Source organism: Hyperolius riggenbachi, chromosome 3 (genome assembly GCF_040937935.1).
Source record: "Hyperolius riggenbachi isolate aHypRig1 chromosome 3, aHypRig1.pri, whole genome shotgun sequence".
Classification (NCBI taxonomy): domain Eukaryota; kingdom Metazoa; phylum Chordata; class Amphibia; order Anura; family Hyperoliidae; genus Hyperolius; species Hyperolius riggenbachi.
The window spans coordinates 40,901,856-40,924,575 of NC_090648.1; the positions used below are offsets into that span (position 1 = coordinate 40,901,856).

The following is a 22,720-nucleotide window of genomic DNA, read 5'->3' on the forward strand; positions in this document are numbered from 1 at the left end:
CTCTTTTTTGCTTCAAATTGTGTAGAGAAGAGAACGCTGGTACCCTCTGTGAGTATAGCATTATTAGCAGTAAACCATTGTTGTCATTGTAAACAAAAGAAAGTCTCTTAGGCCGTCAATCAAACAGTTCCAAAATCTGTGAGTATAACATTACTAGCAGTAAACCCATATTGTCATTGTAAAGAAAAGAAAGTCTCTTAGGCCGTCGATGTAACTTTTCCAATACAAAAGAATGCAGGGAACTCGTGGCGCAACGGTAGCGTGTCTGACTCCAGATCAGAATATTGCGTGTTCAAATCACGTCGGGGTCAGTGAGCTTTTTCACACAAGCCCATGTCTTCACGTGGACTCCTTGAAATGCTGTAACCGATTGGTAATATTCTGAAAGGGCAAAACATTGAAAGTACACTTAGCTCACTATCCTCATAGGAGCTGAGAAAGTACACTGTCCACTCTCTCACAGCAATAAAAAATATCCCTTAGCTTGCTACGCAATTGGGCAAAGTTCTACAACCCTTCTTTTGGGGCTGCTGGTGCAGTTGTATAGAAGTGACTATAAACGCTATATTTTCATTTGAACATGACACTTTTCTTGTAGCATGATGTGTTTAAGAAGGTGTTTAGTGTGGCTGCCTTTTAAAATGCTGTTAACCTTTTTCATTCGAAGAGAAAGAAAAGAAAAATAAGCAGTGGGCACAGTAGTGAGTGTCTGAGGATAGAAGCATTGTGTGGCATTTCTGGTATTCTCTTTTTTGCTTAAAATTGTGTAGAGAAGAGAACGCTGGTACCCTCTGTGAGTATAGCATTATTAGCAGTAAACCATTGTTGTCATTGTAAACAAAAGAAAGTCTCTTAGGCCGTCGATCAAACAGTTCCAAAAACTGTGAGTATAACATTACTAGCAGTAAACCCATTTTGTCATTGTAAAGAAAAGAAAGTCTCTTAGGCTGTCGATGTAACTGTTCCAATAAGAAAGAATGCAGGGACCTCGTGGCGCAACGGTAGCGCGTCTGACTCCAGATCAGAAGGTTGCGTGTTCAAATCATGTCGGGGTCAGTGAGCTTTTTCACACAAGCCCATGTCTTCACATGGACTCCTTGAAATGCTGTAACCGATTGGTAATATTCTGAAAGGACAAAACATTGAAAGTACACTTTGCTCACTATCCTCATAGGAGCTGAGAAAGTACACTGTCCACTCTCTCACAGCAATAAAAAAATATCCCTTAGCTTGCTACGCAATTGGGCAAAGTTCTACAACCCTTGTTTTGGGGCTGCTGGTGCAGTTGTATAGAAGTGACTATAAACGCTATATTTTCATTTGAACATGACACTTTTCATGTAGCTTGATGTGTTTAAGAAGGTGTTTAGTGTGGCTGCCTTTTAAAATGCTGTTAACCTTTTTCATTTGAAGAGAAAGAAAAGAAAAATAAGCAGTGGGCACAGTAGTGAGTGTCTGAGGATAGAAGCATTGTGTGGCATTTCTGGTATTCTCTTTTTTGCTTCAAATTGTGTAGAGAAGAGAACGCTGGCACCCTCTGTGAGTATAGCATTATTAGCAGTAAACCATTGTTGTCATTGTAAACAAAAGAAAGTCTCTTAGGTCGTCGATCAAACAGTTCCAAAAACTGTCAGTATAACATTACTAGCAGTAAACCCATATTGTCATTGTAAAGAAAAGAAAGTCTCTTAGGCCGTCGATGTAACTTTTCTAATACTAAAGAATGCAGGGACCTCTTGGCGCAACGGTAGCGTGTCTGACTCCAGAATAGAAGGTAGCGTGTTCAAATCCCGTCGTGGGTCAGTGAGCTTTTTCACACAAGCCCATGTCTTCACATGGACTCCTTGAAATGCTGTAACCGATTGGTAATATTCTGAAAGGGCAAAACATTGAAAGTACACTTAGCTCACTATCCTCATAGGAGCTGAGAAAGTACACTGTCCACTCTCTCACACCAATAAAAAATATCCCTTAGCTTGCTACGCAATTGGGCAAAGTTCTACAACCCTTCTTTTGGGGCTGCTGGTGCAGTTGTATAGAAGTGGCTATAAAGGCTATGTTTTCATTTGAACATGACACTTTTCATGTAGCATGATGTGTTTAAGAAGGTGTTTAGTGTGGCTGCCTTTTAAAATGCTGTTAACCTTTCTCATTTGAAGAGAAAGCAAAGAAAAATAAGCAGTGGGCACAGTAGTGAGTGTCTGAGGATAGAAGCATTGTGTGGCATTTCTGGTATTCTTTTTTTTGCTTCAAATTGTGTAGAGAAGAGAACGCTGGTACCCTCTGTGAGTATAGCATGATTATCAGTAAACCATTGTTGTCACTGTAAACAAAAGAAAGTCTCTTAGGCCGTCGATCAAACAGTTCCAAAAACTGTGAGTATTACATCACTAGCAGTAAACCCATTTTGTCATTGTAAAGAAAAGAAAGTCTCTTAGGCCGTCGATGTAACTGTTCCAATAAGAAAAAATGCAGGGACCTCGTGGCGCAACGGTAGCGCGTCTGACTCCAGATCAGAAGGTTGCGTGTTCAAATCACGTCGGGGTCATTGAGCTTTTTCACACAAGCCCATGTCTTCACATGGACTCCTTGAAATGCTGTAACCAATTGGTAATATTCTGAAAGGGCAAAACATTGAAAGTACACTTAGCTCACTATCCTTATAGGAGCTGAGAAAGTACACTGTCCACTCTCTCACAGCAATAAAAAATATCCCTTAGCTTGCTACGCAATTGGGCAAAGTTCTACAACCCTTCTTTTGGGGCTGCTGGTGCAGTTGTATAGAAGTGACTATAAACGCTATATTTTCATTTGAACATGACACTTTTCATGTAGCATGATGTGTTTAAGAAGGTGTTTAGTGTAGCTGCCTTTTAAAATGCTGTTAACCTTTTTCATTTGAAGAGAAAGCAAAGAAAAATAAGCAGTGGGCACAGTAGTGAGTGTCTGAGGATAGAAGCATTGTGTGGCATTTCTGGTATTCTCTTTTTTGCTTAAAATTGTGTAGAGAAGAGAACGCTGGTACCCTCTGTGAGTATAGCATTATTAGCAGTAAACCATTGTTGTCATTGTAAACAAAAGAAAGTCTCTTAGGTCGTCGATCAAACAGTTCCAAAAACTGTCAGTATAACATTACTAGCAGTAAACCCATATAGTCATTGTAAAGAAAAGAAAATCTCTTAGGCCGTTGATGTAACTTTTCCAATACAAAAGAATGCAGGGACTTCGTGGCGCAACGGTAGCGCGTCTGACTCCAGTTTAGAAGGTTGTGTGTTCAAATCACGTTGGGGTCAGTGAGCTTTTTCACACAAGCCCATGTCTTCACATGGACTCCTTGAAATGCTGTAACCGATTGGTAATATTCTGAAAGGGCAAAACATTGAAAGTACACTTAGCTCACTATCCCCATAGGAGCTGAGAAAGTACACTGTCCACTCTCTCACAGCAATAAAAAATATCCCTTAGCTTGCTACGCAATTGGGCAAAGTTCTACAACCCTTCTTTTGGGGCTGCTGGTGCAGTTGTATAGAAGTGACTATAAACGCTATATTTTCATTTGAACATGACACTTTTCATGTAGCATGATGTGTTTAAGAAAGTGTTTAGTGTGGCTGCCTTTTAAAATGCTGTTAACCTTTTTCATTTGAAGAGAAAGCAAAGAAAAATAAGCAGTGGGCACAGTAGTGAGTGTCTGAGGATAGAAGCATTGTGTGGCATTTCTGGTATTCTCTTTTTTGCTTAAAATTGTGTAGAGAAGAGAACGCTGGTACCCTCTGTGAGTATAGCATTATTAGCAGTAAACCATTGTTGTCATTGTAAACAAAAGAAAGTCTCTTAGGTCGTCGATCAAACAGTTCCAAAAACTGTCAGTATAACATTACTAGCAGTAAACCCATTTTGTCATTGTAAAGAAAAGAAAGTCTCTTAGGCCGTCGATGTAACTGTTCCAATACAAAAGAATGCAGGGACCTCGTGGCGCAACGGTAGCGCGTCTGACTCCAGATCAGAAGGTAGCGTGTTCAAATCACGTCGGGGTCAGTGAGCTTTTTCACACAAGCCCATGTCTTCACATGGACTCCTTGAAATGCTGTAACCGATTGGTAATATTCTGAAAGGGCAAAACATTGAAAGTACACTTAGCTCACTATCCTCATAGGAGCTGAGAAAGTACACTGTCCACTCTCTCACACCAATAAAAAATATCCCTTAGCTTGCTACGCAATTGGGCAAAGTTCTACAACCCTTCTTTTGGGGCTGCTGGTGCAGTTGTATAGAAGTGGCTATAAAGGCTATGTTTTCATTTGAACATGACACTTTTCATGTAGCATGATGTGTTTAAGAAGGTGTTTAGTGTGGCTGCCTTTTAAAATGCTGTTAACCTTTCTCATTTGAAGAGAAAGCAAAGAAAAATAAGCAGTGGGCACAGTAGTGAGTGTCTGAGGATAGAAGCATTGTGTGGCATTTCTGGTATTCTTTTTTTTGCTTCAAATTGTGTAGAGAAGAGAACGCTGGTACCCTCTGTGAGTATAGCATGATTATCAGTAAACCATTGTTGTCACTGTAAACAAAAGAAAGTCTCTTAGGCCGTCGATCAAACAGTTCCAAAAACTGTGAGTATTACATCACTAGCAGTAAACCCATTTTGTCATTGTAAAGAAAAGAAAGTCTCTTAGGCCGTCGATGTAACTGTTCCAATAAGAAAAAATGCAGGGACCTCGTGGCGCAACGGTAGCGCGTCTGACTCCAGATCAGAAGGTTGCGTGTTCAAATCACGTCGGGGTCATTGAGCTTTTTCACACAAGCCCATGTCTTCACATGGACTCCTTGAAATGCTGTAACCAATTGGTAATATTCTGAAAGGGCAAAACATTGAAAGTACACTTAGCTCACTATCCTTATAGGAGCTGAGAAAGTACACTGTCCACTCTCTCACAGCAATAAAAAATATCCCTTAGCTTGCTACGCAATTGGGCAAAGTTCTACAACCCTTCTTTTGGGGCTGCTGGTGCAGTTGTATAGAAGTGACTATAAACGCTATATTTTCATTTGAACATGACACTTTTCATGTAGCATGATGTGTTTAAGAAGGTGTTTAGTGTAGCTGCCTTTTAAAATGCTGTTAACCTTTTTCATTTGAAGAGAAAGCAAAGAAAAATAAGCAGTGGGCACAGTAGTGAGTGTCTGAGGATAGAAGCATTGTGTGGCATTTCTGGTATTCTCTTTTTTGCTTAAAATTGTGTAGAGAAGAGAACGCTGGTACCCTCTGTGAGTATAGCATTATTAGCAGTAAACCATTGTTGTCATTGTAAACAAAAGAAAGTCTCTTAGGTCGTCGATCAAACAGTTCCAAAAACTGTCAGTATAACATTACTAGCAGTAAACCCATATAGTCATTGTAAAGAAAAGAAAATCTCTTAGGCCGTTGATGTAACTTTTCCAATACAAAAGAATGCAGGGACTTCGTGGCGCAACGGTAGCGCGTCTGACTCCAGTTTAGAAGGTTGCGTGTTCAAATCACGTTGGGGTCAGTGAGCTTTTTCACACAAGCCCATGTCTTCACATGGACTCCTTGAAATGCTGTAACCGATTGGTAATATTCTGAAAGGGCAAAACATTGAAAGTACACTTAGCTCACTATCCCCATAGGAGCTGAGAAAGTACACTGTCCACTCTCTCACAGCAATAAAAAATATCCCTTAGCTTGCTACGCAATTGGGCAAAGTTCTACAACCATTCTTTTGGGGCTGCTGGTGCAGTTGTATAGAAGTGACTATAAACGCTATATTTTCATTTGAACATGACACTTTTCATGTAGCATGATGTGTTTAAGAAAGTGTTTAGTGTGGCTGCCTTTTAAAATGCTGTTAACCTTTTTCATTTGAAGAGAAAGCAAAGAAAAATAAGCAGTGGGCACAGTAGTGAGTGTCTGAGGATAGAAGCATTGTGTGGCATTTCTGGTATTCTCTTTTTTGCTTAAAATTGTGTAGAGAAGAGAACGCTGGTACCCTCTGTGAGTATAGCATTATTAGCAGTAAACCATTGTTGTCATTGTAAACAAAAGAAAGTCTCTTAGGTCGTCGATCAAACAGTTCCAAAAACTGTCAGTATAACATTACTAGCAGTAAACCCATTTTGTCATTGTAAAGAAAAGAAAGTCTCTTAGGCCGTCGATGTAACTGTTCCAATACAAAAGAATGCAGGGACCTCGTGGCGCAACGGTAGCGCGTCTGACTCCAGATCAGAAGGTTGCGTGTTCAAATCACGTCGGGGTCAGTGAGCTTTTTCACACAAGCCCATGTCTTCACATGGACTCCTTGAAATGCTGTAACCGATTGGTAATATTCTGAAAGGGCAAAACATTGAAAGTACACTTAGCTCACTATCCTCATAGGAGCTGAGAAAGTACACTGTCCACTCTCTCACAGCAATAAAAAATATCCCTTAGCTTGCTACGCAATTGGGCAAAGTTCTACAACCCTTCTTTTGGGGCTGCTGGTGCAGTTGTATAGAAGTGGCTATAAAGGCTATGTTTTCATTTGAACATGACACTTTTCATGTAGCATGATGTGTTTAAGAAGGTGTTTAGTGTGGCTGCCTTTTAAAATGCTGTTAACCTTTCTCATTTGAAGAGAAAGCAAAGAAAAATAAGCAGTGGGCACAGTAGTGAGTGTCTGAGGATAGAAGCATTGTGTGGCATTTCTGGTATTCTCTTTTTTGCTTCAAATTGTGTAGAGAAGAGAACGCTGGTACCCTCTGTGAGTATAGCATGATTATCAGTAAACCATTGTTGTCACTGTAAACAAAAGAAAGTCTCTTAGGCCGTCGATCAAACAGTTCCAAAAACTGTGAGTATTACATCACTAGCAGTAAACCCATTTTGTCATTGTAAAGAAAAGAAAGTCTCTTAGGCCGTCGATGTAACTGTTCCAATAAGAAAAAATGCAGGGACCTCGTGGCGCAACGGTAGCGCGTCTGACTCCAGATCAGAAGGTTGCGTGTTCAAATCACGTCGGGGTCATTGAGCTTTTTCACACAAGCCCATGTCTTCACATGGACTCCTTGAAATGCTGTAACCAATTGGTAATATTCTGAAAGGGCAAAACATTGAAAGTACACTTAGCTCACTATCCTTATAGGAGCTGAGAAAGTACACTGTCCACTCTCTCACAGCAATAAAAAATATCCCTTAGCTTGCTACGCAATTGGGCAAAGTTCTACAACCCTTCTTTTGGGGCTGCTGGTGCAGTTGTATAGAAGTGACTATAAACGCTATATTTTCATTTGAACATGACACTTTTCATGTAGCTTGATGTGTTTAAGAAGGTGTTTAGTGTGGCTGCCTTTTAAAATGCTGTTAACCTTTTTCATTTGAAGAGAAAGCAAAGAAAAATAAGCAGTGGGCACAGTAGTGAGTGTCTGAGGATAGAAGCATTGTGTGGCATTTCTGGTATTCTCTTTTTTGCTTCAAATTGTGTAGAGAAGAGAACGCTGGCACCCTCTGTGAGTATAGCATTATTAGCAGTAAACCATTGTTGTCATTGTAAACAAAAGAAAGTCTCTTAGGTCGTCGATCAAACAGTTCCAAAAACTGTCAGTATAACATTACTAGCAGTAAACCCATATTGTCATTGTAAAGAAAAGAAAGTCTCTTAGGCCGTCGATGTAACTTTTCTAATACTAAAGAATGCAGGGACCTCGTGGCGCAACGGTAGCGTGTCTGACTCCAGATCAGAAGGTAGCGTGTTCAAATCCCGTCGTGGGTCAGTGAGCTTTTTCACACAAGCCCATGTCTTCACATGGACTCCTTGAAATGCTGTAACCGATTGGTAATATTCTGAAAGGGCAAAACATTGAAAGTACACTTAGCTCACTATCCTCATAGGAGCTGAGAAAGTACACTGTCCACTCTCTCACACCAATAAAAAATATCCCTTAGCTTGCTACGCAATTGGGCAAAGTTCTACAACCCTTCTTTTGGGGCTGCTGGTGCAGCTGTATAGAAGTGGCTATAAAGGCTATGTTTTCATTTGAACATGACACTTTTCATGTAGCATGATGTGTTTAAGAAGGTGTTTAGTGTGGCTGCCTTTTAAAATGCTGTTAACCTTTCTCATTTGAAGAGAAAGCAAAGAAAAATAAGCAGTGGGCACAGTAGTGAGTGTCTGAGGATAGAAGCATTGTGTGGCATTTCTGGTATTCTTTTTTTTGCTTCAAATTGTGTAGAGAAGAGAACGCTGGTACCCTCTGTGAGTATAGCATGATTATCAGTAAACCATTGTTGTCACTGTAAACAAAAGAAAGTCTCTTAGGCCGTCGATCAAACAGTTCCAAAAACTGTGAGTATTACATCACTAGCAGTAAACCCATTTTGTCATTGTAAAGAAAAGAAAGTCTCTTAGGCCGTCGATGTAACTGTTCCAATAAGAAAAAACGCAGGGACCTCGTGGCGCAACGGTAGCGCGTCTGACTCCAGATCAGAAGGTTGCGTGTTCAAATCACGTCGGGGTCATTGAGCTTTTTCACACAAGCCCATGTCTTCACATGGACTCCTTGAAATGCTGTAACCAATTGGTAATATTCTGAAAGGGCAAAACATTGAAAGTACACTTAGCTCACTATCCTTATAGGAGCTGAGAAAGTACACTGTCCACTCTCTCACAGCAATAAAAAATATCCCTTAGCTTGCTACGCAATTGGGCAAAGTTCTACAACCCTTCTTTTGGGGCTGCTGGTGCAGTTGTATAGAAGTGACTATAAACGCTATATTTTCATTTGAACATGACACTTTTTATGTAGCATGATGTGTTTAAGAAGGTGTTTAGTGTAGCTGCCTTTTAAAATGCTGTTAACCTTTTTCATTTGAAGAGAAAGCAAAGAAAAATAAGCAGTGGGCACAGTAGTGAGTGTCTGAGGATAGAAGCATTGTATGGCATTTCTGGTATTCTCTTTTTTGCTTAAAATTGTGTAGAGAAGAGAACGCTGGTACCCTCTGTGAGTATAGCATTATTAGCAGTAAACCATTGTTGTCATTGTAAACAAAAGAAAGTCTCTTAGGTCGTCAATCAAACAGTTCCAAAAACTGTCAGTATAACATTACTAGCAGTAAACCCATATAGTCATTGTAAAGAAAAGAAAATCTCTTAGGCCGTTGATGTAACTTTTCCAATACAAAAGAATGCAGGGACTTCGTGGCGCAACGGTAGCGCGTCTGACTCCAGTTTAGAAGGTTGCGTGTTCAAATCACGTTGGGGTCAGTGAGCTTTTTCACACAAGCCCATGTCTTCACATGGACTCCTTGAAATGCTGTAACCGATTGGTAATATTCTGAAAGGGCAAAACATTGAAAGTACACTTAGCTCACTATCCCCATAGGAGCTGAGAAAGTACACTGTCCACTCTCTCACAGCAATAAAAAATATCCCTTAGCTTGCTACGCAATTGGGCAAAGTTCTACAACCCTTCTTTTGGGGCTGCTGGTGCAGTTGTATAGAAGTGACTATAAACGCTATATTTTCATTTGAACATGACACTTTTCATGTAGCATGATGTGTTTAAGAAAGTGTTTAGTGTGGCTGCCTTTTAAAATGCTGTTAACCTTTTTCATTTGAAGAGAAAGCAAAGAAAAATAAGCAGTGGGCACAGTAGTGAGTGTCTGAGGATAGAAGCATTGTGTGGCATTTCTGGTATTCTCTTTTTTGCTTAAAATTGTGTAGAGAAGAGAACGCTGGTACCCTCTGTGAGTATAGCATTATTAGCAGTAAACCATTGTTGTCATTGTAAACAAAAGAAAGTCTCTTAGGTCGTCGATCAAACAGTTCCAAAAACTGTCAGTATAACATTACTAGCAGTAAACCCATTTTGTCATTGTAAAGAAAAGAAAGTCTCTTAGGCCGTCGATGTAACTGTTCCAATACAAAAGAATGCAGGGACCTCGTGGCGCAACGGTAGCGCGTCTGACTCCAGATCAGAAGGTTGCGTGTTCAAATCACGTCGGGGTCAGTGAGCTTTTTCACACAAGCCCATGTCTTCACATGGACTCCTTGAAATGCTGTAACCGATTGGTAATATTCTGAAAGGGCAAAACATTGAAAGTACACTTAGCTCACTATCCTCATAGGAGCTGAGAAAGTACACTGTCCACTCTCTCACAGCAATAAAAAATATCCCTTAGCTTGCTACGCAATTGGGCAAAGTTCTACAACCCTTCTTTTGGGGCTGCTGGTGCAGTTGTATAGAAGTGGCTATAAAGGCTATGTTTTCATTTGAACATGACACTTTTCATGTAGCATGATGTGTTTAAGAAGGTGTTTAGTGTGGCTGCCTTTTAAAATGCTGTTAACCTTTCTCATTTGAAGAGAAAGCAAAGAAAAATAAGCAGTGGGCACAGTAGTGAGTGTCTGAGGATAGAAGCATTGTGTGGCATTTCTGGTATTCTCTTTTTTGCTTCAAATTGTGTAGAGAAGAGAACGCTGGTACCCTCTGTGAGTATAGCATGATTATCAGTAAACCATTGTTGTCACTGTAAACAAAAGAAAGTCTCTTAGGCCGTCGATCAAACAGTTCCAAAAACTGTGAGTATTACATCACTAGCAGTAAACCCATTTTGTCATTGTAAAGAAAAGAAAGTCTCTTAGGCCGTCGATGTAACTGTTCCAATAAGAAAAAATGCAGGGACCTCGTGGCGCAACGGTAGCGCGTCTGACTCCAGATCAGAAGGTTGCGTGTTCAAATCACGTCGGGGTCATTGAGCTTTTTCACACAAGCCCATGTCTTCACATGGACTCCTTGAAATGCTGTAACCAATTGGTAATATTCTGAAAGGGCAAAACATTGAAAGTACACTTAGCTCACTATCCTTATAGGAGCTGAGAAAGTACACTGTCCACTCTCTCACAGCAATAAAAAATATCCCTTAGCTTGCTACGCAATTGGGCAAAGTTCTACAACCCTTCTTTTGGGGCTGCTGGTGCAGTTGTATAGAAGTGACTATAAACGCTATATTTTCATTTGAACATGACACTTTTCATGTAGCTTGATGTGTTTAAGAAGGTGTTTAGTGTGGCTGCCTTTTAAAATGCTGTTAACCTTTTTCATTTGAAGAGAAAGCAAAGAAAAATAAGCAGTGGGCACAGTAGTGAGTGTCTGAGGATAGAAGCATTGTGTGGCATTTCTGGTATTCTCTTTTTTGCTTCAAATTGTGTAGAGAAGAGAACGCTGGCACCCTCTGTGAGTATAGCATTATTAGCAGTAAACCATTGTTGTCATTGTAAACAAAAGAAAGTCTCTTAGGTCGTCGATCAAACAGTTCCAAAAACTGTCAGTATAACATTACTAGCAGTAAACCCATATTGTCATTGTAAAGAAAAGAAAGTCTCTTAGGCCGTCGATGTAACTTTTCTAATACTAAAGAATGCAGGGACCTCGTGGCGCAACGGTAGCGCGTCTGACTCCAGATCAGAAGGTAGCGTGTTCAAATCCCGTCGTGGGTCAGTGAGCTTTTTCACACAAGCCCATGTCTTCACATGGACTCCTTGAAATGCTGTAACCGATTGGTAATATTCTGAAAGGGCAAAACATTGAAAGTACACTTAGCTCACTATCCTCATAGGAGCTGAGAAAGTACACTGTCCACTCTCTCACACCAATAAAAAATATCCCTTAGCTTGCTACGCAATTGGGCAAAGTTCTACAACCCTTCTTTTGGGGCTGCTGGTGCAGTTGTATAGAAGTGGCTATAAAGGCTATGTTTTCATTTGAACATGACACTCTTCATGTAGCATGATGTGTTTAAGAAGGTGTTTAGTGTGGCTGCCTTTTAAAATGCTGTTAACCTTTCTCATTTGAAGAGAAAGCAAAGAAAAATAAGCAGTGGGCACAGTAGTGAGTGTCTGAGGATAGAAGCATTGTGTGGCATTTCTGGTATTCTATTTTTTGCTTCAAATTGTGTAGAGAAGAGAACGCTGGTACCCTCTGTGAGTATAGCATGATTATCAGTAAACCATTGTTGTCACTGTAAACAAAAGAAAGTCTCTTAGGCCGTCGATCAAACAGTTCCAAAAACTGTGAGTATTACATCACTAGCAGTAAACCCATTTTGTCATTGTAAAGAAAAGAAAGTCTCTTAGGCCGTCGATGTAACTGTTCCAATAAGAAAAAATGCAGGGACCTCGTGGCGCAACGGTAGCGCGTCTGACTCCAGATCAGAAGGTTGCGTGTTCAAATCACGTCGGGGTCATTGAGCTTTTTCACACAAGCCCATGTCTTCACATGGACTCCTTGAAATGCTGTAACCAATTGGTAATATTCTGAAAGGGCAAAACATTGAAAGTACACTTAGCTCACTATCCTTATAGGAGCTGAGAAAGTACACTGTCCACTCTCTCACAGCAATAAAAAATATCCCTTAGCTTGCTACGCAATTGGGCAAAGTTCTACAACCCTTCTTTTGGGGCTGCTGGTGCAGTTGTATAGAAGTGACTATAAACGCTATATTTTCATTTGAACATGACACTTTTCATGTAGCTTGATGTGTTTAAGAAGGTGTTTAGTGTGGCTGCCTTTTAAAATGATGTTAACCTTTTTCATTTGAAGAGAAAGCAAAGAAAAATAAGCAGTGGGCACAGTAGTGAGTGTCTGAGGATAGAAGCATTGTGTGGCATTTCTGGTATTCTCTTTTTTGCTTCAAATTGTGTAGAGAAGAGAACGCTGGCACCCTCTGTGAGTATAGCATTATTAGCAGTAAACCATTGTTGTCATTGTAAACAAAAGAAAGTCTCTTAGGTCGTCGATCAAACAGTTCCAAAAACTGTCAGTATAACATTACTAGCAGTAAACCCATATTGTCATTGTAAAGAAAAGAAAGTCTCTTAGGCCGTCGATGTAACTTTTCTAATACTAAAGAATGCAGGGACCTCGTGGCGCAACGGTAGCGCGTCTGACTCCAGATCAGAAGGTAGCGTGTTCAAATCCCGTCGTGGGTCAGTGAGCTTTTTCACACAAGCCCATGTCTTCACATGGACTCCTTGAAATGCTGTAACCGATTGGTAATATTCTGAAAGGGCAAAACATTGAAAGTACACTTAGCTCACTATCCTCATAGGAACTGAGAAAGTACACTGTCCACTCTCTCACATCAATAAAAAATATCCCTTAGCTTGCTACGCAATTGGGCAAAGTTCTACAACCCTTCTTTTGGGGCTGCTGGTGCAGTTGTATAGAAGTGGCTATAAAGGCTATGTTTTCATTTGAACATGACACTTTTCATGTAGCATGATGTGTTTAAGAAGGTGTTTAGTGTGGCTGCCTTTTAAAATGCTGTTAACCTTTCTCATTTGAAGAGAAAGCAAAGAAAAATAAGCAGTGGGCACAGTAGTGAGTGTCTGAGGATAGAAGCATTGTGTGGCATTTCTGGTATTCTCTTTTTTGCTTAAAATTGTGTAGAGAAGAGAACGCTGGTACCCTCTGTGAGTATAGCATTATTAGCAGTAAACCATTGTTGTCATTGTAAACAAAAGAAAGTCTCTTAGGTCGTCGATCAAACAGTTCCAAAAACTGTCAGTATAACATTACTAGCAGTAAACCCATATAGTCATTGTAAAGAAAAGAAAATCTCTTAGGCCGTTGATGTAACTTTTCCAATACAAAAGAATGCAGGGACTTCGTGGCGCAACGGTAGCGCGTCTGACTCCAGTTTAGAAGGTTGCGTGTTCAAATCACGTTGGGGTCAGTGAGCTTTTTCACACAAGCCCATGTCTTCACATGGACTCCTTGAAATGCTGTAACCGATTGGTAATATTCTGAAAGGGCAAAACATTGAAAGTACACTTAGCTCACTATCCCCATAGGAGCTGAGAAAGTACACTGTCCACTCTCTCACAGCAATAAAAAATATCCCTTAGCTTGCTACGCAATTGGGCAAAGTTCTACAACCCTTCTTTTGGGGCTGCTGGTGCAGTTGTATAGAAGTGACTATAAACGCTATATTTTCATTTGAACATGACACTTTTCATGTAGCATGATGTGTTTAAGAAAGTGTTTAGTGTGGCTGCCTTTTAAAATGCTGTTAACCTTTTTCATTTGAAGAGAAAGCAAAGAAAAATAAGCAGTGGGCACAGTAGTGAGTGTCTGAGGATAGAAGCATTGTGTGGCATTTCTGGTATTCTCTTTTTTGCTTAAAATTGTGTAGAGAAGAGAACGCTGGTACCCTCTGTGAGTATAGCATTATTAGCAGTAAACCATTGTTGTCATTGTAAACAAAAGAAAGTCTCTTAGGCCGTCGATCAAACAGTTCCAAAAACTGTGAGTATTACATCACTAGCAGTAAACCCATTTTGTCATTGTAAAGAAAAGAAAGTCTCTTAGGCCGTCGATGTAACTGTTCCAATAAGAAGAAATGCAGGGACCTCGTGGCGCAACGGTAGCGCGTCTGACTCCAGATCAGAAGATTGCGTGTTCAAATCACGTCGGGGTCAGTGAGCTTTTTCACACAAGCCCATGTCTTCACATGGACTCCTTGAAATGCTGTAACCGATTGGTAATATTCTGAAAGGGCAAAACATTGAAAGTACACTTAGCTCACTATCCTCATAGGAGCTGAGAAAGTACACTGTCCTCTCTCTCACAGCAATAAAAAATATCCCTTAGCTTGCTACGCAATTGGGCAAAGTTCTACAACCCTTCTTTTGGGGCTGCTGGTGCAGTTGTAGAGAAGTGACTATAAACGCTATATTTTCATTTGAACATGACACTTTTCATGTAGCATGATGTGTTTAAGAAGGTGTTTAGTGTGGCTGCCTATTAAAATGCTGTTAACCTTTTTCATTTGAAGAGAAAGCAAAGAAAAATAAGCAGTGGGCACAGTAGTGAGTGTCTGAGGATAGAAGCATTGTGTGGCATTTCTGGTATTCTCTTATTTGCTTAAAATTGTGTAGAGAAGAGAACGCTGGTACCCTCTGTGAGTATAGCATTATTAGCAGTAAACCATTGTTGTCATTGTAAACAAAAGAAAGTCTCTTAGGCCGTCGATCAAACAGTTCCAAAAACTGTGAGTATAACATTACTAGCAGTAAACCCATATTGTCATTGTAAAGAAAAGAAAGTCTCTTAGGCCGTCGATTTAACTTTTCCAATACAAAAGAATGCAGGGACCTCGTGGCGCAACGGTAGTGCGTCTGACTCCAGATCAGAAGGATGCGTGTTCAAATCACGTCGGGGTCAGTGAGCTTTTTCACACAAGCCCATGTCTTCACATGGACTCCTTGAAATGCTGTAACCGATTGGAAAATTCTGAAAGGGCAAAACATTGAAAGTACACTTAGCTCACTATCCTCATAGGAGCTGAGAAAGTACACTGTCCACTCTCTCACAGCAATAAAAAATATCCCTTAGCTTGCTACGCAATTGGGCAAAGTTCTACAACCCTTCTTTTGGGGCTGCTGGTGCAGTTGTATATGTTACGGCAGCTCTTAGCCGCAGACTTGATAGATCACAATGTGCAGCAGAACTGAGACGGAAACCAATGAATGTGAAATAAACAGTTTTATTGTCAATCAGTGCAATTATGTACAAATTAGCAAATGGTAAATCCCACAGTGCAACCCACATAAACACAGCAATCCTAACTAACTAACTATACAACAATATACAGAAATATTTACAGACCAGGCGGAACAGCAGACAAGGGCAAGGCAAATCAGAGTCAGAGTAAGCAAAGAACATAAACCAGGAGATCAGATCAGAACAGAGCTTCTCAGAGCAGGGAGCACAGAACACAGCGATCAGGACAGCCAAGCTGAACTGAGGTTCTGGCAAGGTTCTGAGGCGGGTGGAGTCCTTAAATGCAAATCCCATCAGATGATGCATAATTGTCCAGGATAGATAGCATGAGGGCCACCTGCTGGTGAATGATAGAATTACTACTGTCCAGATTAAGAGAGCCACCAGCAGGTGAACCAGGAAACTGCAGGCAAAGAAATGTCCATGACATGCTGCACAATGCCACCTGCTGGTGATAGATGTTAGCACAGTCCCGAAACCAAGTGCCACCAGCAGGTGCAACCACACAGAGCCGGATTCCTAACATAACCCCCCCCCTTTAGGAGCGGCCTCAGGACGCTCCACAATGTTCTTACAAATCCTCCGCCAGAATGACAAAAAACAGCAGGAAATAAAATAAGCAGCAAATGCCAAGACTGGGTGGGCAGGGAGGGAAATAATTCAAAAATAAATATTACCGGATCCGGCTGGGTGACAGGAGTATTTGAAAACTGGATGACAGGAAACTGAAAAGTCTTAATAGAAGACGGATGGAAAATGTCAGGCAGGACCACAGACAAGAGGCTAACAGGTGGAACATCAGGCCAGGCAGTGAACTGGATCCCCTCAGTCTGGGCAGCAGACCGGATCACCTCAGGCTGGGCGGCAGGCCGGGTTGCCTCAGGCTGGGCAGGCAGGATCGCCTCAGGCTGGGCAGCAGGCAGGATCACCTCAGGCTGGGCGGCAGGCAGGATCACCTCAGGCTGGGCGGCAGGCAGGATCACCTCAGGCTGGGCGGCAGGCAGCATCACCTCAGGCTGGGCGGCAGGCAGCATCACCTCAGGCTGGGCGGCAGGCAGCATCACCTCAGGCTGGGCGGCAGGCAGCATCACCTCAGGCTGGGCGGCAGGCAGCATCACCTCAGGCTGGGCGGCAGGCAGCATCACCTCAGGCTGGGCGGCAGGCAGCATCACCTCAGGCTGGGCGGCAGGCAGGATCACCTCAGGCTGGGCGGCAGGCAGGATCACCTCAGGCTGGGCGGCAGGCAGGATCACCTCAGGCTGGGCGGCAGGCAGGATCACCTCAGGCTGGGCGGCAGGCAGGATCACCTCAGGCTGGGCAGCAGGCAGGATCCCTTCAGGAGGAGGAGCAGACTGGATGCCATCAAGAAAAGGAGCAGGCTGGGAACCACCCAGAGGAACAGCAGCGGAAGACTGTAATTGCTGGACAGCAGCAGCAGAAGTCCTTAGTGGCTGGGCAGCAGAAACAAAAGTCTCTTGTGGCTGGGCAACAGAAGTCTCTTGTGGCTGGGCAGCAGAAGACTCTTGTGGCTGGGCAGCAGAAGTCTCTTGTGGCTGGGCAGCAGAAGTCTCTTGTGGCTGGGCAGCAGAAGTCTCTTGTGGCTGGGCAGCAGAAGTCTCTTGTGGCTGGGCAGCAGAAGTCTCTTGTGGCTGGGCAGCAGAAGTCTCTTGTGGCTGGGCAGCAGAAGTCTCTTGTGGCTGGGCAGCAGAAGTCTCTTGTGGCTGGGCAGCAGAAGTCTCTTGTGGCTGGGCAGCAGAAGACTCTTGTGGCTGGGCAGCAGAAGACTCTTGTGGCTGGGCAGCAGAAGACTCTTGTGGCTGGGCAGCAGAAGTCTCTTGTGGCTGGGCAGCAGAAGTCTCTTGTGGCTGGGCAGCAGAAGTCTCTTGTGGCTGGGCAGCAGAAGTCTCTTGTGGCTGGGCAGCAGAAGTCTCTTGTGGCTGGGCAGCAGAAGTCTCTTGTGGCTGGGCAGCAGAAGTCTCTTGTGGCTGGGCAGCAGAAGTCTCTTGTGGCTGGGCAGCAGAAGTCTCTTGTGGCTGGGCAGCAGAAGTCTCTTGTGGCTGGGCAGCAGAAGTCTCTTGTGGCTGGGCAGCAGAAGTCTCTTGTGGCTGGGCAGCAGAAGTCTCTTGTGGCTGGGCAGCAGAAGTCTCTTGTGGCTGGGCAGCAGAAGTCTCTTGTGGCTGGGCAACAGAAGTCTCTTGTGGCTGGGCAACAGAAGTCTCTTGTGGCTGGGCAGCAGAAGTCTCTTGTGGCTGGGCAGCAGAAGTCTCTTGTGGCTGGGCAGCAGAAGTCTCTTGTGGCTGGGCAGCAGAAGTCTCTTGTGGCTGGGCAGCAGAAGTCTCTTGTGGCTGGGCAGCAGAAGCAGAAGACTCTTGTGGCTGGGCAACAGAAGTCTCTTGTGGCTGGGCAGCAGAAGACTCTTGTGGCTGGGCAGCAGAAGTCTCTTGTGGCTGGGCAGCAGAAGTCTCTTTTGGCTGGGCAGCAGAAGTCTCTTTTGGCTGGGCAGCAGAAGTCTCTTGTGGCTGGGCAGCAGAAGTCTCTTGTGGCTGGGCAGCAGAAGTCTCTTGTGGCTGGGCAGCAGAAGTCTCTTGTGGCTGGGCAGCAGAAGCAGAAGACTCTTGTGGCTGGGCAACAGAAGTCTCTTGTGGCTGGGCAGCAGAAGTCTCTTTTGGCTGGGCAGCAGAAGTCTCTTGTGGCTGGGCAGCAGAAGTCTCTTGTGGCTGGGCAGCAGAAGTCTCTTGTGGCTGGGCAGCAGAAGTCTCTTGTGGCTGGGCAGCAGAAGCAGAAGACTCTTGTGGCTGGGCAACAGAAGTCTCTTGTGGCTGGGCAGCAGAAGACTCTTGTGGCTGGGCAGCAGAAGTCTCTTGTGGCTGGGCAGCAGAAGTCTCTTTTGGCTGGGCAGCAGAAGTCTCTTTTGGCTGGGCAGCAGAAGTCTCTTGTGGCTGGGCAGCAGAAGTCTCTTGTGGCTGGGCAGCAGAAGTCTCTTGTGGCTGGGCAGCATAAGCAGAAGTCTCTTGAGGCTGGGCAGCATAAGCAGAAGTCTCTTGAGGCTGGGCAGCATAAGCAGAAGTCTCTTGAGGCTGGGCAGCATAAGCAGAAGTCTCTTGAGGCTGGGCGGCAGAAGCAGAAGTCTCTTGTGGCAGGGCAACAGACCGGTTGGCAGCAGGCAGGGCAACAGACCGGTTGGCAGCAGGCATAGCAACAGACTGGTTGGCAACAGGCATGGCAACAGGCATGGCAACAGACTGGTTGGCAACAGGCATGGCAACAGACTGGTTGGCAACAGGCATGGCAACAGACTGGTTGGCAACAGGCATGGCAACAGACTGGTTGGCAACAGGCATGGCAACAGACTGGTAGGCAGTTGGGAGGGCATTAGACTGGTTGACAGCTGGCGGAGCACCTGGCTGGGCCGTTGGCTGAGCACCTGGCTGGGCCGTTGGCTGAGCACCTGGCTGGGCCGTTGGCTGAGCACCTGGCTGGGCCGTTGGCTGAGCACCTGGCTGGGCCGTTGGCTGAGCACCTGGCTGGGCCGTTGGCTGAGCACCTGGCTGGGCCGGCTGGAGCAGGGCCTGTGCGGGCTGGAGCAGGGCCTGTGCGGGCTGGAGCAGGGCCTGTGCGGGCTGGAGCAGGGCCTGTGCGGGCTGGAGCAGGGCCTGTGCGGGCTGGAGCAGGGCCTGTGCGGGCTGGAGCAGGGCCTGTGCGGGCTGGAGCAGGGCCTGTGCGGGCTGGAGCAGGGCCTGTGCGGGCTGGAGCAGGGCCTGTGCGGGCTGGATGCAAGCCTGTGCGGGCTGGATGCAAGCCTGTGCGGGCTGGATGCAAGCCTGTGCGGGCTGGATGCAAGCGTCTGCGGGCTGGATGCAAGCGTCTGCGGGCTGGATGCAAGCGTCTGCGGGCTGGATGCAAGCGTCTGCGGGCTGGATGCAAGCGTCTGCGGGCTGGATGCAATTTTCTGCAAGATGAGTACAATGTTCTGCAGGCTGAAACAAAGTCTCTGTAGGCTGCATGCAAGTGTCTGCAGATGGCTGGATGCAAAGTTCTGCATGCGGCTGGGAGCAAGAGTCTGCAGGCATCTGGAGGCAAGAGTCTGCAGGCATCTGGAGGCAAGAGTCTGCAGGCATCTGGAGGCAAGAGTCTGCAGGCATCTGGAGGCAAGAGTCTGCAGGCATCTGGAGGCAAGAGTCTGCAGGCATCTGGAGGCAAGAGTCTGCAGGCATCTGGAGGCAAGAGTCTGCAGGCATCTGCAGGCAAGAGTCTGCAGGCATCTGGAGGCAAGAGTCTGCAGGCATCTGGAGGCAAGAGTCTGCAGGCATCTGGAGGCAAGAGTCTGCAGGCATCTGGAGGCAAGAGTCTGCAGGCATCTGGAGGCAAGAGTCTGCAGGCATCTGGAGGCAAGAGTCTGCAGGCATCTGGAGGCAAGAGTCTGCAGGCATCTGGAGGCAAGCGTCTGCAGGCATCTGGAGGCAAGAGTCTGCAGGCATCTGGAGGCAAGAGTCTGCAGGCATCTGGAGGCAAGAGTCTGCAGGCATCTGGAGGCAAGAGTCTGCAGGCATCTGGAGGCAAGAGTCTGCAGGCATCTGGAGGCAAGAGTCTGCAGGCATCTGGAGGCAAGAGTCTGCAGGCATCTGGAGGCAAGAGTCTGCAGGCATCTGGAGGCAAGAGTCTGCTGGCACCTGGAGGCAAGAGTCTGCTGGCATCTGGAGGCAAGAGTCTGCTGGCATCTGGAGGCAAGAGTCTGCAGGCAGCTGGAGGCAAGAGTCTGCAGGCAGCTGGAGGCAAGAGTCTGCAGGCTGTACTGGAAAATGAGCAACTGATTGTATAGTCAGGGATGGAGACAGATCAAGTGCTGCAGGTGTTGCAGACCCAGGTTCAATAGGCAGTACATGCTGAATGGAGGCAGTGGGAACATATTTTCTTTTATGCTTTGATCTCCCCTTTCTTTTAGCAACTGTGGGGCCTGCTGTATAAGAGACCAAATTATTTTCTGGGCTTACTGAGGCTGTGTGCTGCAAGCTCTGATCAGCAGAAAAAGAAGGTAAGGAAGTAGACCGAGGAGTGGAAGAGGCAGAAAGCAGTCTTTGCCAGACAGAGATTAAAGTAAGAGCATCTTCATAGATACACAAACCCTGACAAACAAGAGAATATGCAGATTCTATACACTCCAACATTGCTTCATTACCTTTCCCCAAATATTGTTCCTCAAAATATACTGGATCCTCTTCTAATAGATACAATAATGATTGGATTTGGACTGGCTGTAGGGGTGCCGAGAAATCATCTGAAGGCAAATTGGACAGTGCTAAATCTACCCATATTTTAATTAAAGATTCTACTTCCTGACTACAAAATATTCCTTGGGCTACAAAGCCATGCACCAGATCAACTAAAGCCAGCAAAGATTCTCTGGGATGATCAGAGAAAAACTTCCTGGAGGAAAACTCATTTTCCTTTGCTAGCAATGCATAATATTGCACCTGATTGGGATACATTTCCAAAACTCAGGCTTGCTGCTGTGATCAGTGTGTGGCCAGAACCTACTGTTACGGCTGCTCTTAGCAGCAGACTTGATAGATCACAATGTGCAGCAGAACTGAGACGGAAACCAATGAATGTGAAATAAACAGTTTTATTGTCAATCAGTGCAATTATGTACAAATTAGCAAATGGTAAATCCCACAGTGCAACCCACATAAACACAGCAATCCTAACTAACTAACTATACAACAATATACAGAAATATTTACAGACCAGGCAGAACAGCAGACAAGGGCAAGGCAAATCAGAGTCAGAGTAAGCAAAGAACATAAACCAGGAGATCAGATCAGAACAGAGCTTCTCAGAGCAGGGAGCACAGAACACAGCGATCAGGACAGCCAAGCTGAACTGAGGTTCTGGCAAGGTTCTGAGGCGGGTGGAGTCCTTAAATGCAAATCCCATCAGATGATGCATAATTGTCCAGGATAGATAGCATGAGGGCCACCTGCTGGTGAATGATAGAATTACTACTGTCCAGATGCAGAGAGCCACCAGCAGGTGAACCAGGAAACTGCAGGCAAAGAAATGTCCATGACATGCTGCACAATGCCACCTGCTGGTGATAGATGTTAGCACAGTCCCGAAACCAAGTGCCACCAGCAGGTGCAACCACACAGAGCCGGATTCCTAACAGTATAGAAGTGACTATAAACGCTATATTTTCATTTGAACATGACACTTTTCATGTAGCATGATGTGTTTAAGAAAGTGTTTAGTGTGGCTGCCTTTTAAAATGCTGTTAACCTTTTTCATTTGAAGAGAAAGCAAAGAAAAATAAGCAGTGGGCACAGTAGTGAGTGTCTGAGGATAGAAGCATTGTGTGGCATTTCTGGTATTCTCTTTTTTGCTTAAAATTGTGTAGAGAAGAGAACGCTGGTACCCTCTGTGAGTATAGCATTATTAGCAGTAAACCATTGTTGTCATTGTAAACAAAAGAAAGTCTCTTAGGTCGTCGATCAAACAGTTCCAAAAACTGTCAGTATAACATTACTAGCAGTAAACCCATATTGTCATTGTAAAGAAAAGAAAATCTCTTAGGCCGTCGATGTAACTTTTTCAATGCAAAAGAATGCAGGGACCTCGTGGCGCAACGGTAGCACGTCTGACTCCAGATCAGAAGGTTGCGTGTGCAAATCACGTCGGGGTCAGTGAGCTTTTTCACACAAGCCCATGTCTTCACATGGACTCCTTGAAATGCTGTAACCGATTGGAAAATTCTGACAGGGCAAAACATTGAAAGTACACGTAGCTCACTATCCTCATAGGAGCTGAGAAAGTACACTGTCCACTCTCCCACAGCAATTAAAAATATCCCTTAGCTTGCTACGCAATTGGGCAAAGTTCTACAACCCTTCTTTTGGGGCTGCTGGTGCAGTTGTATAGAAGTGACTATAAACGCTATATTTTCATTTGAACATGACACTTTTCATGTAGCATGATGTGTTTAAGAAGGTGTTTAGTGTGGCTGCCTATTAAAATGCTGTTAACCTTTTTCATTTGAAGAGAAAGCAAAGAAAAATAAGCAGTGGGCACAGTAGTGAGTGTCTGAGGATAGAAGCATTGTGTGGCATTTCTGGTATTCTCTTATTTGCTTAAAATTGTGTAGAGAAGAGAACGCTGGTACCCTCTGTGA

General features: G+C 44.3%; 1 protein-coding gene and 20 non-coding genes across 21 annotated transcripts in view; all 21 read left to right on the forward strand.

The window, feature by feature from the left end:
• Positions 1-22,720, forward strand: part of GUCY2D (guanylate cyclase 2D, retinal) — a 604,889-nt gene that overhangs the window by 22,645 nt on the left and 559,524 nt on the right. The gene's annotated exons all lie outside the window — the stretch shown is intronic.
• On the forward strand, positions 985-1,056 carry TRNAW-CCA (transfer RNA tryptophan (anticodon CCA)). Its single transcript has one exon. It is a non-coding gene; the product is annotated as a tRNA-Trp (tRNA).
• TRNAW-CCA (transfer RNA tryptophan (anticodon CCA)) lies at positions 2,477-2,548 on the forward strand. The gene has a single exon. It is a non-coding gene; the product is annotated as a tRNA-Trp (tRNA).
• TRNAW-CCA (transfer RNA tryptophan (anticodon CCA)) lies at positions 3,222-3,293 on the forward strand. The gene has a single exon. It is a non-coding gene; the product is annotated as a tRNA-Trp (tRNA).
• TRNAW-CCA (transfer RNA tryptophan (anticodon CCA)) lies at positions 3,967-4,038 on the forward strand. Its single transcript has one exon. It is a non-coding gene; the product is annotated as a tRNA-Trp (tRNA).
• Positions 4,712-4,783, forward strand: TRNAW-CCA (transfer RNA tryptophan (anticodon CCA)). Its single transcript has one exon. It is a non-coding gene; the product is annotated as a tRNA-Trp (tRNA).
• TRNAW-CCA (transfer RNA tryptophan (anticodon CCA)) lies at positions 5,457-5,528 on the forward strand. Its single transcript has one exon. It is a non-coding gene; the product is annotated as a tRNA-Trp (tRNA).
• Positions 6,202-6,273, forward strand: TRNAW-CCA (transfer RNA tryptophan (anticodon CCA)). The gene has a single exon. It is a non-coding gene; the product is annotated as a tRNA-Trp (tRNA).
• On the forward strand, positions 6,947-7,018 carry TRNAW-CCA (transfer RNA tryptophan (anticodon CCA)). The gene has a single exon. It is a non-coding gene; the product is annotated as a tRNA-Trp (tRNA).
• TRNAW-CCA (transfer RNA tryptophan (anticodon CCA)) lies at positions 7,692-7,764 on the forward strand. The gene has a single exon. It is a non-coding gene; the product is annotated as a tRNA-Trp (tRNA).
• Positions 8,438-8,509, forward strand: TRNAW-CCA (transfer RNA tryptophan (anticodon CCA)). Its single transcript has one exon. It is a non-coding gene; the product is annotated as a tRNA-Trp (tRNA).
• Positions 9,183-9,254, forward strand: TRNAW-CCA (transfer RNA tryptophan (anticodon CCA)). The gene has a single exon. It is a non-coding gene; the product is annotated as a tRNA-Trp (tRNA).
• TRNAW-CCA (transfer RNA tryptophan (anticodon CCA)) lies at positions 9,928-9,999 on the forward strand. The gene has a single exon. It is a non-coding gene; the product is annotated as a tRNA-Trp (tRNA).
• TRNAW-CCA (transfer RNA tryptophan (anticodon CCA)) lies at positions 10,673-10,744 on the forward strand. Its single transcript has one exon. It is a non-coding gene; the product is annotated as a tRNA-Trp (tRNA).
• Positions 11,418-11,490, forward strand: TRNAW-CCA (transfer RNA tryptophan (anticodon CCA)). The gene has a single exon. It is a non-coding gene; the product is annotated as a tRNA-Trp (tRNA).
• Positions 12,164-12,235, forward strand: TRNAW-CCA (transfer RNA tryptophan (anticodon CCA)). Its single transcript has one exon. It is a non-coding gene; the product is annotated as a tRNA-Trp (tRNA).
• On the forward strand, positions 12,909-12,981 carry TRNAW-CCA (transfer RNA tryptophan (anticodon CCA)). The gene has a single exon. It is a non-coding gene; the product is annotated as a tRNA-Trp (tRNA).
• TRNAW-CCA (transfer RNA tryptophan (anticodon CCA)) lies at positions 13,655-13,726 on the forward strand. The gene has a single exon. It is a non-coding gene; the product is annotated as a tRNA-Trp (tRNA).
• Positions 14,400-14,471, forward strand: TRNAW-CCA (transfer RNA tryptophan (anticodon CCA)). The gene has a single exon. It is a non-coding gene; the product is annotated as a tRNA-Trp (tRNA).
• Positions 15,145-15,216, forward strand: TRNAW-CCA (transfer RNA tryptophan (anticodon CCA)). The gene has a single exon. It is a non-coding gene; the product is annotated as a tRNA-Trp (tRNA).
• On the forward strand, positions 22,164-22,235 carry TRNAW-CCA (transfer RNA tryptophan (anticodon CCA)). Its single transcript has one exon. It is a non-coding gene; the product is annotated as a tRNA-Trp (tRNA).